The following is a 13,728-nucleotide window of genomic DNA, read 5'->3' on the forward strand; positions in this document are numbered from 1 at the left end:
AGTGCCCATCACAGCTACTGTAGGACATCTTCTCTGCCAATGAACTAAGATCAAGTAAGGAGAAGATCAAATCTATTGCTAGACTTTGACTGGGGTTGAACAGGCCCGTATAGGACTTTTAATGTGTGAGAACATTCACTGTTAATGGACAGAACGCTCATCGCTTCACTGGACAAAGTAACAAACTAAAATGGGTTTTTGTTGCTTTGGTGTAGTTCTTTTAAGTTTTTTTTTATTTATCTTTTGTTTATAGGAGGTTTTAAAGGGTGGGAGATGGGGTCCAGGCTACCACAGAAAGTTGAAACTGGTCTAAACTGAATTGAACAGGTTTAAAACAGGACTGAACTGGTTTAAACTGGACTGAACTGGTTTAAACCTGGATTGAGCTGGTCTGAAGCTGTACTTCCCATTGAAGAAAACAGGTGCTGTTGGCTTAAACTCAGATCGGGTTTATTCTGTAAATTATATATATTTTTGTTTCATATTATTTTGTTTTCTTTTGATTTAATGTCTTTGGTTTGATTTATTTTATTTTCCGTTAATTTATTTTTGTTTTATAATATTTTTTACTACCAGGAGGGTGAATATGATTTCTGTAAATACTGTTCTGTTTCCTTTTTCTATGATTGACAAACAGGAAGATATTACAGTCCTCACTCCCATCACCATACAGACCATGCCTATCACCTTTAATTTATTAATGACTTGCTGTGTAATAATAGTGATGACGATGGCAATGATGATGACTGTGATGATGATGACTGTGATGATGATGACTGATGATGATGACTGATGGTAGAGGTGGTGGTGATAACGACGAAGAGGTGTTTGCCAACGCCATCAGGCGATGACATCTACCGGATAAGCCTGATTTTCTTTGTATATTTGGTGATTGTTTTGTCAAATATGTACATATAGTCTTGGTTTCGGGCTACGGTGGACAGACGGCCGGACAGAGAGTTTAATCAACCGAATAAGACAGATAACGTAAAAAGGAAACCTTCACTCACTCACATTTGTCGATTATTTAAAGAAAATAGAAAAATAAGATTTGAATCGGTGTCAAACGTTTCGTTTTTGTATTCACACTTTGCACCAATCACATATAATTATTTATTAGCCTGATGATTATTTCCTGTCACATGACTGTTTCGTTTTTTCGGGCCATGTTTTATTCTGCGGGATAATTTGTGCATTGATGTTTGTATTTAAAGACGATGAAATCACGTGTGATTTATTAATAAAGTAGACCTCACAACTGTAAGCAATATCATGAGTCTGTAGCCCTGAGAGAGGGAAGGAGGAGAGAGAGGGAAGGAGGAGAGAGGGAAGGAAGGAGGAGAGAGGGAGGGAAGGAGGAGAGAGAGGGGGAAGGAGGAGAGAGAGAGGGGAGGAGGAGAGAGAGGGAAGGAGGAGAGAGAGGGAAGGAGGAGAGAGAGGGAAGGAGGAGAGAGAGGGAAGGAGGAGAGAGAGGGGGAAGGAGGAGAGAGAGGGAATGAGGAGAGAGAGGGAAGGAGGAGAGAGGGGGGGAAGGAGGCGAGAGGGAAGGAGGAGAGAGAGAGGGAAGGAAGAGAGAGAGAGGGGAGGAGGAGAGAGAGAGGGGAGGAGGAGAGAGAGAGGGAAGGAGGAGAGAGAGAGGGAAGGAGGAGAGAGAGAGGGAAGGAGGAGAGAGAGAGGGAAGGAAGAGAGGGGAGGAGGAGAGAGAGAGGGGAGGAGGAGGAGAGAGAGAGAGGGAAGGAGGAGAGAGAGGGAATGAGGAGAGAGAGGGGGGAGGAGGGGAGAGAGAGAGGGGGAAGGAGGAGAGAGAGAGAGGGAAGGAGGAGAGAGAGGGAATGAGGAGAGAGAGAGAGAGAGAGAGGGAGGAAAGACAGGGAGGAGGAGAGGGAATAAAGGAGGAAGGTCAAACGTGAGATGTACTGTTAGTGTGTGTTAAGCCATCTCGATCAAATACATGCACACATACTCCAACAACAGGTTCAACATCCAAAAAAATGTGAAATATTTTTGGATCTATGAAATCCTAAAAAAAAAAACTATTGTATTCATGTTTTATTGCAAAGATGTAAAATATGACCATGTGTGAGTTGAAAGTTGGAAAAAAATCAAGAAAATAAAAATAAAATATGCAAAGAATTTGATGATCTGCCTTTTCATTTGTAAAAATATAAATTATTGTCATCATGCTTATCATGTAAACAAAATAAAACATTTCATTTTGTTGGCATTTTATTCTGTAAATATGGGTCAGTGTAAGCAAATGATTGGGCAGTACAGCAATTATTTTTATTACCTCATACTCATCCCTTTATCTGTTAACCTTTGGTAAGGAATTTATGTTTGGGATTTTCCAAGGAGTGATCAGTGTTTCATTACGGCAGTAAATGGATTCATGGCTGGACAACTGAGACAACTTCCAACAAGAAACGTTGAAGAGATTTTGTTTGCCTGTATGTTGAACTTGTTGGCGTGTATGTAGAACTTGTTGGATAAAGGTGGTATGAAGGTTTCATTAAGCTTTAAACATTGTTCTTAAATCTTTCCTCATTTAAAGTGTAGCGAAGTAGTACACAGACGTTTAAGCAATGAAGGAAAAGGGTCTCACAAACCACAAAAACCCTTCACTGAAACAATGAAACCCCTCATGGGAACAACCTCACTCCTTGATATTGTTATTCTGGGCATTTTTTTTGTTGATTATTTGTTTGGTTGTTTTATATATAGTGTCTTGATTTTAAAAAGTGACACTAAATGCTTTAATTTGGGTGTCTGTATTTTCTTTTACTGACTTTGTGAAATCTGGAGAAAATGGAGGGGAACTGAAGGCAGCTAATTGTACAGTAAGAAGGGTGGATTGCATTTACACTGCCTTCAGAAAGTATTCATACCCCTTATGTTTTAACATTCAAGTCATTTAGCAGACGCTCTTATCCAGAGCGACTTACAAATTGGTGCATTCATCTTAGGATAGCCAGTGGGACAACCCACTGTAGAAGGATTACTGTTATACTATTCCAGGTATTCCTTAAAGAGGTAGGGTTTCAAGTGTCTCCGGAAGGTGTTCAGTGACTCCGCTGTCCTGGCGTCATGGGGGAGCTTGTTCCACCATTGGGGTGCCAGAGCAGCAAATAGCTTTGACTGGGCTGAGCGGGAACTGTGCTTCCGTAGAGGTAGGGGGGCCAGCAGGCCAGAGGTGGATGAACATAGTGCCCTTGTTTGGGTGTAGGGTCTGATCAGAGCCTGAAGGTATGGAGGTGCCGTTATGACGTTGGAGCCACCGGAGGCAGAGGATGACTTTGTGAACGCGTGTGGTGGTGATGAGGAAGGGAATGCTTTCTTGGTGCAACGGTCCCACGGTGAGGGTGAGTGGTGCTGTGATGTGCGTGATAGTGCCGGATCCCAATGGTCGATTATCCAGGGGCTTGGAACCCGGAAAAGGAGAGGAGGGCGGGTATGAAGTGATGTTCAGGGAGGAGACGAGGGACTGGTCGATGAAATTCCCTGCGGCACAGGAGTCCACTGGGGCTGTAGAGACAACACCTGAGGAATAGTCAGCCATTGAAATAGGAAACCAGGAAGGGTTTGGCGGAAAACGATGAAGGAGGAATACTCACGCCTACCCTGGGGGACGGAGCCAGCCATCACAGGGCCGTCCCTCTGCCCTAGTGGACCTCGGGTTGGGACGCACCGGACACCACTGGAGCTGCTGGCCGCAATAGGAACACAGCCCCAGCCGTCTCCGGCAACGCCGCTCTGCCGCGGAGAGGTGTGTGACCCATATCTCCATGGGTTCAGGCTCTGCCTCGGGACGGCCAAAAGAGGAGGGCGAGGGGCGAGGTGCCGGCGCTCCTGAAGGAGGTTGTCCAGTCGGATGGCCATCGCGATGAACACATCCAAGGAAAGGTTGTCGTCCCGGCACGTCAACTCCATCTGGACCTTCTTGCGCAGTCCTCCACGGAATAGGGTGCAGAGCGCGGGTTCATTCCATCCGCTGGAGGCTGCCATGGTCCGGAAGGTGAGGGTGTACTCCGTAGCGGTCTAGGCACCCTGCCGGAGTTGGAATAGTCGCTCCCCTCCCTCTCTGCCCTCCGCTGGATGGTCGAAGACCAACCCGAACAGAGCCATTAACCTCTCGTAGGAACCCAACTCTTCCTCTCCTCTCTCCCAGACGGCTGTAGCCCACTCCAATGCCCGCCCGGTCAGTAGTGAAAAGACCGTGGCAAACGAGAGTTTTCATTTGAAATAGATTTGTGTATTAACCATAAAATCAGTTGCACAGTGCCTCTCCCACAGCGATACAAAATAACCCAATAAAGTCACACAAACTTTTAGTACAGTTCAATGACAAAGGTTGAAGTATCTATGATTAAACACTCTAGCCCAGTCCCTACACTCTATCGCCCACCAGGTGCCCTTGGAGAGTTCTTTAATGAGCTTGACACCTTGACAAGATCATTTCCTGACAATGTCTCACCTATCATTGTACTGGGTGACTTTAACCTTTCAATGCCTGACTTAAATTAATTTCTTTCCACCTCTTTCTTTCCACTCCTTTCCTCTTTTGACTTCACCCTTTCCCAGTCACCTCCCACTGACAAGATAGGCAGTACGGTCAATAAGCTTGACCTCATCTTCACTAGAGCTTGTTAATCTCACTGTTTCTGATCACTACTTTGTTTCCTTTTCTGTCGCCCTTTCCTCCAACCCTAACCACTCAGCCCCTACCCAGATGGTCATGCACCGTCGCAATCTTCGCTCTCTCTCTCCCACTACTCTCTCCTCTCCCACTACTCTCTACGCTGCCTCTTTGACCCTACTCTCCTCCCTTTCTGCATCCTTTGACTCTCACTGTCCCCTTTCCTCCCGGCCGGCCCGACCTTCCCCTCTCACTCCGTGGCTGAGTGACACTGCGTGCTAATAGAACAGGGCTGTGGGCAGCTGAGCGGAAATGGAGGAAAACAAAACTTCTGTAGGACCCATCCTTCCACTCCCTCCTCTATAGCTTCTCTTCCTCTCTATCCACTGCTAAGCCGCTTTCTATCGCTCTAAATGTCAAGGGTCTGCATCCAACCCTGGGAAACTCTTCTCCACTTTTCTCCTCCCTCCTTAATCCCTCCTCCCTCTCTGTGGACCACTTTGTCAACCACTTTGAAAAAAGGTTGATTAAATCCGTTCCTCATTCACTCAGCCTACTGAATCCACTGGTCTCACTCACACAGAACTACCCTACGCCTTGACTTCATTCTCCCCTCTCTCTCCAGAAGGCATCCTGCAACTAGTGAGGTCAGGCCGCCCGACAACCTGCCCGCTCAACCCCATCCCCTCTTCCCTTCTCCAGACCATCTCTGGAGACCTTCTCCCATTCCTCACTTCCCTCATCCCTGACCACTGGCTCTGACTTCAATAAACCAACACGACCCCTCTGAAGTCAAAAACTACAGACCGGTATCCTTTCTTTCTAAAACACTTGAGCGTGCCGTCTCTGACCAACTCTCTCTATCTCTCTCAGAACTATCTTCTTGAACCTAACCAGTCAGGCGGGTCACTCAACAGAGACTGCTCTTCTCTGTGTCGCGGAGGCTCTCCGCTCTGCCAAAGCTGACTCTCTCTCTTCTGTTCTCATCCTCCTAGATCTATCCGCTGCCTTCGACACCGTGAACCATCAGATTCTCCTCTCCACCCTCTCAGCGCTGGGCGTCTCAGGCTCTGCACACTCCTGGATTGCATCTTACTTGGCAGGCCGCTCCTACCAGGTGACGTGGAGAGGATCTGTGTCTGCACCACGTACTTTCACTACTGGTGTCCCCCAGGGCTCGGTTCTAGGTCCTCTCCTCTTCTCTCTATACACCAAGTCACTCGGCTCTGTCATATCCTCACATGGTCTCTCCTATCATTGCTATGCAAATGACACTCAAATACTCTTCTCCTTCCCCCCTTTTGACAATCAGTTGGTGACACGCATCTCTGCGTGCCTGGCAGATATCTCAGCTTGGATGTCGGCCCACCACCTTAAGCTCAACCTCAACAAACAGAGCTGCTCTTCCTCCCGGTAAAGACCTGCCCGCTCCAAGAACTCTCCATCACGGTTGACAACTTAAGGGTTGAAGGAGTGGCTTCGTAAGAAGCATTTCAAGGTCCTGGAGTGGCCTAGCCAGTCTCCAGATCTCAACCCCATAGAAAATCTTTGGAGGGAGTTGAAAGTCTGTGTTGCCCAGCGACAGCCCCAAAACATCACTGCTCTAGAGGAGATCTGCATGGAGGAATGGGCCAAAATACCAGCAACAGTGTGTGAAAACCTTGTGAAGACTTACAGAAAACGTTTGACCTGTGTCATTGCCAACAAAGGGTATATAACAAAGTATTGAAAAACGTTTGTTATTGACCAAATACTTATTTTCCACCATAATTTGCAAATAAATTCATAAAAAATCCTACAATGTGATTTTCTGGAATTTTTTTCTCAATTTGTCTGTCATAGTTGACGTGTACCTATGATGAAAATTACAGGCCTCTCTCATCTTTTTAAGTGGGAGAACTTGCACAATTGGTGGCTGACTAAATACTTTTTTTCCCCACTGTATACTACCCACCATTGTGACCTGTACGCTCTTGTTGGCTGGTCCTCACTACATATTCGTTGCCAAACCCACTGGCTCCAGGTCATCTATAAATCACTGCTAGCCAAATCCCTGCCTTATCTTAGCTCATTGGTCACCATAGCAACACCCACCCGTAGTATGCGCTCCAGCAGGTATATCTCACTGGTCATCGCCAAAGCCAACACCTCCTTTGGCCGCCATTCCTTCCAGTTCTCTGCTGCCAATGACTGGAACGAACTGCAAAAATCTCTGAAGCTGGAGACTCTTATCTCCCTCACTAACTTTAAGCATCAGTTGTCAGAGCATCTTACCGATCACTGCACCTGTACACAGCCCATCTGAAATTAGCCCACCCAACTACCTCATCCCCATATTGTTATTTATTTTGCTCATTTGCACCCCAGTATCTCTCTTTGCACATCTATCATTCCAGTGTTAATACTAAATTGTAATTATTTTGCACTATGGCCTATTTATTGCCTTACCTCCATAACTTGCTACATTTGCACACACTGTATATACAGTGGGGAAAAAAGTATTTAGTCAGCCACCAATTGTGCAAGTTCTCCCACTTAAAAAGATGAGAGAGGCCTGTAATTTTCATCATAGGTACACGTCAACTATGACAGACATAATGAGGAAACAAAATCCAGAAAATCACATTGTAGGATTTTTTATGAATTTATTTGCAAATTATGGTGGAAAATAAGTATTTGGTCAATAACAAAAGTTTCTCAATACTTTGTTATATACCCTTTGTTGGCAATGACACAGGTCAAACGTTTTCTGTAAGTCTTCACAAGGTTTTCACACACTGTTGCTGGTATTTTGGCCCATTCCTCCATGCAGATCTCCTCTAGAGCAGTGATGTTTTGGGGCTGTCGCTGGGCAACACGGACTTTCAACTCCCTCCAAAGATTTTCTATGGGGTTGAGATCTGGAGACTGGTTAGGCCACTCCAGGACCTTGAAATGCTTCTTACGAAGCCACTCCTTCGTTGCCCGGGCGGTGTGTTTGGGATCATTGTCATGCTGAAAGACCCAGCCACGTTTCATCTTCACTGCCCTTGCTGATGGAAGGAGGTTTTCACTCAAAATCTCACGATACATGGCCCCATTCATTCTTTCCTTTACACGGATCAGTCGTCCTGGTCCCTTTGCAGAAAAACAGCCCCCTAAGCATGATGTTTCCACCCCCATGCTTCACAGTAGGTATGGTGTTCTTTGGATGCAACTCAGCATTCTTTGTCCTCCAAACACGACGAGTAGATTTTTAACCAAAAAGTTATATTTTGGTTTCATCTGACCATATGACATTCTCCCAATCCTCTTCTGGATCATCCAAATGCACTCTAGCAAACTTCAGACGGGCCTGGACATGTACTGGCTTAAGCAGGGGGACACATCTTGCACTGCAGGATTTGAGTCCCTGGCGGCGTAGTGTGTTACTGATGGTAGGCTTTGTTACTTTGGTCCCAGCTCTCTGCAGGTCATTCACTAGGTCCCCCCGTGTGGTTCTGGGATTTTTGCTCACCGTTCTTGTGATCATTTTGACCCCACGGGGTGAGATCTTGCGTGGAGCCCCAGATCGAGGGAGATTATCAGTGGTCTTGTATGTCTTCCATTTCCTAATAATTGCTCCCACAGTTGATTTCTTCAAACCAAGCTGCTTACCTATTGCAGATTCAGTCTTCCCAGCCTGGTGCAGGTCTACAATTTTGTTTCTGGTGTCCTTTGACAGCTCTTTGGTCTTGGCCATAGTGGAGTTTGGAGTGTAACTGTTTGAGGTTGTGGACAGGTGTCTTTTATACTGATAACAAGTTCAAACAGGTGCCATTAATACAGGTAACAAGTGGAGGACAGAGGAGCCTCTTAAAGAAGAAGTTACAGGTCTGTGAGAGCCAGAAATCTTGCTTGTTTGTAGGTGACCAAATACTTATTTTCCACCATAATTTGCAAATAAATTCATAAAAAATCCTACAATGTGATTTTCTGGATTTTTTTTCATCAATTTGTCTGTCATAGTTGACGTGTACCTATGATGAAAATGACAGGCCTCTCTCATCTTTTTAAGTGGGAGAACTTGCACAATTGGTGGCTGACTAAATACTTTTTTTCCCCACTGTAGATTTTCTGTTGTATTTTTGACTTTATGTTTTGTTTTACCCTATATGTAACTCTGTGTTGTTTTTATCGCACTGCTTTGCTTTATCTTGGCCAGGTCGCAGTTGTAAATGAGAACTTGTTCTCAACTGGCTTACCTGGTTAAATAAAGGTGAAATAAAAAATAAAAAATGTTGCAATGCAGTAGGAGGTTGGAGTTTCCAACAGGCCAATAATCTACATAGTTTAATGCATAAAACGTGGTAATCAACTACAATGACCATAATCCATTGCGCATCTACTTGTCCCGTCTGCGTTTCTTTTCGGCCTGCTGCTGAAGAGAGAAGAAACGCGGTCGTGAGGTGATGTAGAGAGCAGCTGCTGCTTCGCGATGTATCTCTGTCTGAAAATACATGATCTAAGTGATTGATAGTTGGCATTCAGCAGTCATTAAAGTCTGCCTTATTTACTTTGAAGAACTACTAAAATAGTGATTTAGTCAGACAGCACAGGCAGCAGCTCTATAGGTGATGAGATGATGACGATGGAATGAAATAATAAAGTCATCATATAAAACTAACGTAATATACACAACAACTGGAATGTTTTATTAAAGTAAAGTCATGTGAATAAATGATTGTTAATAAGTGATCAGCAGTAATGGGGCAGTCACTACCATCATGGGACTTTTATTAATTGTTTTATTCTGTGTTGTTACAGAATTCAACCCAAATAATCAAAACCGAAATCGAAAACCGTTATAAAAAAAAAAAAAAAAAGAAGGAACCGAAACCAAATCGACTTCAAAAAGCACTGTTCTTTTGTTTTTTGATATGGAGTCTCTCCCTACTCAAGTGCAGTTGGGGTATATTAACTACAGAGTCAGAGCATCTATCCCAAGACCAATGCAGTGTGATCACTGGAAAGCTTTTGGTCATGTTTCAAGTGTTTGCAGAAGGGAGAGGCTGTGATGTCCAAGTTGTGGAAAATATCATATTATGTGTTATAAAAAGTGATGAAAAAATGTGACATGTAGCAATTGTGGTGGGAACCATGAAGCCACGTCTTCTGAATGCCCCACAATGGTGAAAGAGAATGAGGTGGCCAAAGTCAGGGCTGTCCAGAGCATTTCATATGCAGAAGCTGTTTAAAAGGGTTGAGGGTTTGAATGGTGCTCCTGAAGAGTCCATGGTAGTGGATAGGACTTCACTGCAGGCTGCAGGGGTTGCCTTTCACCAGCAGGATCCTGACATTTTTAAAGGTTAAGAAGGTGGACTTTGTGGCCTTTATAGCTATGGTGATTAATGGCACTGCCAAGGTGGAGAGAAGGCCCAGGAAGATAGAAATCATTGTGGATGCGGCGGAGAGGTTCCTGGGGCTGAAAGATTTCTCTGCGGAGGAGTTACATGGAATATTATCACAAGCCGAACCACCCTCTCAGGCCCTAGAGCCGGAGAAGGGAGATATGGAGATTTGAAAGAAGGAAGAAGTGGGAGTTTTGTTTTGTCAATGTACTATTTTTATTTGGGTGGATTAAGTTAGTTTCCCTGTCAACTATGGATTTTATTTTTTACCTTGTTTTGGTTTCAACCCGTCCAGTTGGTGGCGGCAATACACCTTTTTTGGGTTGTAGTCCGCCATAAAAATCCACAGAAGAAGAAGAGCAGCCGCAGCTATTCGCTTCTTTATGCGAACTTGAGCAGAGTACCTTGAAAACAACGGCAGGACATCTGGGACTCAGTCTCCAGTTTGGATTATACCTCAGTGGTGTAGAAGCAACACATCTTCATCAGATAGTGATCGGATCATCTTGATCAGACGACGACAACCATAAATTAAAGGTATTATTATTATTAGGTACAATATGCAGAAATCGCTCTGACATTTCCTGGTTGCAATAATGTTAATAATTCGACTAATTTCATTTTATGTGACAAAACAAGCATTCAGAGTGTAGAGAATCATTGTACCATCATAACCGCTGTGAAATATATTTTAAATAAACACAAATATTGTGTTTTCAGATGTTTGAAGCTGGTGTACAAAACCGAAAGTAAAAGACGTAAAAACAAAACTTTGGAACGGGAAACATAGAAATAGCAGATCTACCGCTTCTTAGACTTGCTCTCAACGACAAGACAGATCTATAACGCATATTTCTATGCAGGTTGTAACCAAGGCATCTGAGGACACAGAGAGACATGGCCACAGTCTTCTCGGGTTCAAAGGACCACCTCATCTGTTCCGTCTGTACCGAAGTCTTCACTGGACGTATATCACTGAGCTGCCAGCACACGTTCTGTAGAGGATGCCTCCAGGAGAGTGTGGACGCCGGTTGCGTTATCTGTCCGGTGTGCGGGGATCCAATCACGTGGGAGAACTTCAGCGACAACAGGATCCTAAGGGACATGGCAGATGAAATGAGACGGAGAAGAGTGGACTTCAGACAGTTGACGAGGAATGAGGACGTTGACGTGAATAACTGGAAATCCTACAAGAAGGAGATTGTCAAAACGTCAAAGTCCCTTATGAAGGAAGGCCTGGCTGCCAGAAAGACTGAGAGAAAGCTAAAGGCTTCTCCGACCACTGATCCCTGGGAGGGTATACTTTTTGGCATTTTGGCCTTTTTTACCTTTATTTCTGTTCTTACTTATGTTGTCCTTCCTTGTGTGGAATTTCTGTCCGTAACAATGTCAGGAAATGCGGCCGAGTTTTGGGTGTTCGGATCCCTTTTGATTTTCTTCTCAATGTTTGTTGTCTTCGGTGTTGTTGCTCATGTGGTGGATTTTGTGTTGAAAAAGTTTAACTTAAAGGATTTTAAAATAGTAATAACTAATTGATTGCTTTTATGCAGTGTTTGAGAGTAATTGGATGTAGCTAACTACATTTGCAGGTTTATGCCCAGTTCATTTTACAGTAGATTTTACTATCAGTTGTAAAATGAATGTTGTGTACAATGCAACTGATAAACGTTTACTTTAAACTGCTAACTGATTATATGGAAGGACAGGACAATGCATGTATTGTTGTGTAAAACTTTTCCCTGTAAATGTACAGCATTATACTGGCACCAGAGTTGTATAACACTTTAAATGATATTACAGCAAAGCTGCCGTAAAGCAAATTACAGTATTAAGCTGGCGACTGGTGCCAATATAATGCTGTACATTACAGGGAAATTCTCCCTGAAATCTAAATACCAAAAAAAACACACAATACATTTGTACATAAAATACATTTATTCAACTTGGTAACAACATTAACTACAAATGAACAACATAACTGACAATCGACGTAACAACAGATAACACATATTTAACCAAATAAGAGCATCATTACAACACTAATTTAAAAACTATATTGTGTGGGGGGGGGGGGGGATATGATACAGCGAAGCTTATATCAATCATCACAACAATTATTATCAAGGTGATTTTTTTTTTCTAGGTCGCACAGCAAGATATTTACAAGAGATTTGAGAGCAGACATAAAATGGCTTGCGTCGACTGGACAGAGATAATGGCATGTTTGGCATTTTTCTAGCAAATAGTTAACCTAGCCAGCTAGCCGGTGGCTAGCAATAGAGACACTTATAAACAAGTCAAGGTACCCAGAAGCTGCAGAATATATTGTTTTACTTCACCACAGCTTTAAGAAGATATTTACAAAAAATGGTCTGAGCTTCATGTGTCTCACCAACAGCACGAGGATGGCGCCTGAAACGGATCATTTGAATATACAGTGGGCATAAGTTATTACTGTAAATAAATAATACAGCATGTTAGCGTAATTTTTACAGGAGGCTTCCAATTACAGTTAATTACAGTATTTTCCAGCATTTTATCCATAATGCAGTGCGATCTATAGCGTTAATGCTGTGAAACACATTTATGGTATTTTACTGTGCGTTCTACAGTGTTTTAATGTTGAAATCACAGTCTTACAGTATAGCTTTTCTCCATTTAAGAAGGCACTAACCTATTTGTATTGAAATGTAATAAAAAAATTTTTGTATGTTATCACGTTTTGTTTTGTTTTTCCTTCACTACTTAAATGTCAGTTGCTCTTGTGTTTGCAACAGAGAGCCCCTTTAAAAAAAAATAACATTATTGCCTTCTGAAGTGGTTGTTCATATATTTTATTGTTAAACCAATCCAATAACCATCCGTTACAGTTCAATACTTTCAAGATAATCAAATATGAGTTCTGGTTCACTATATACAGTACTTCACAGTTTTAACTAGGTTAGTCCGGTTTTAACTAGGTAAGTCCGGTTTTAACTAGGTAAGTCCGGTCTTAACTAGGTTAGTCCGGTTTTAACTAGGTAAGTCCGGTTTTAACTAGGTAAGTCCGGTTTTAACTAGGTAAGTCCGGTCTTAACTAGGTTAGTCCGGTTTTAACTAGGTTAGTCCAGTTTATCCAGGTTTGTCCAGTTTTAACTAGGTTAGTCCGGTTTTAACTAGGTTAGTCCGGTCTTAACTAGGTTAGTCCGGTTTATCCAGGTTAGTCCAGTTTAACCAGAACATAGGGGACAAATCTGAAATGGCACCTTTTACCCTACATAGAACACTACTGTTTGCCAGAGCCAATTATATGGGGTGCCATTTTGGATAAAGCCAGAGAAAGAAACAACTTAGCAAATCTCCTCCAGGATTGAATTAATTATATCTGAGACAACACTTCACAGGTGCACAATGTTAATCAGGTTGAATTGGCAACAGCAGAGGTTGTTAATTATTTCAAATAAAAATGAAAAAGTGACGCTATAATTAGACCCCGGCCAGCTTGCCTGAGGACTTCTAAGATTCCACTGTTTTATTCCATGACGGCATCAGGCTCAAAACAGAGTTCTCTCTCCCTCATGGTTCTTCCCTTCACACAGGCAACTACATTTCCCATGAGCCAACAGGAGAGGGTCAAAGCAGGTACCAGAGCACATCAGAGTCAAGTCCCATAAGGTCCAAGGGAAACGTCTGTCTCATGTAGTTCTCTCTGCTTCATTTTCCTTTTATATGAGTTTGTGTACGTGC

This window comes from Coregonus lavaretus (assembly GCF_964263955.1).
Source record: "Coregonus lavaretus genome assembly, contig: HAP1_SCAFFOLD_1267, whole genome shotgun sequence".
In the NCBI taxonomy this organism is placed as follows: domain Eukaryota; kingdom Metazoa; phylum Chordata; class Actinopteri; order Salmoniformes; family Salmonidae; genus Coregonus; species Coregonus lavaretus.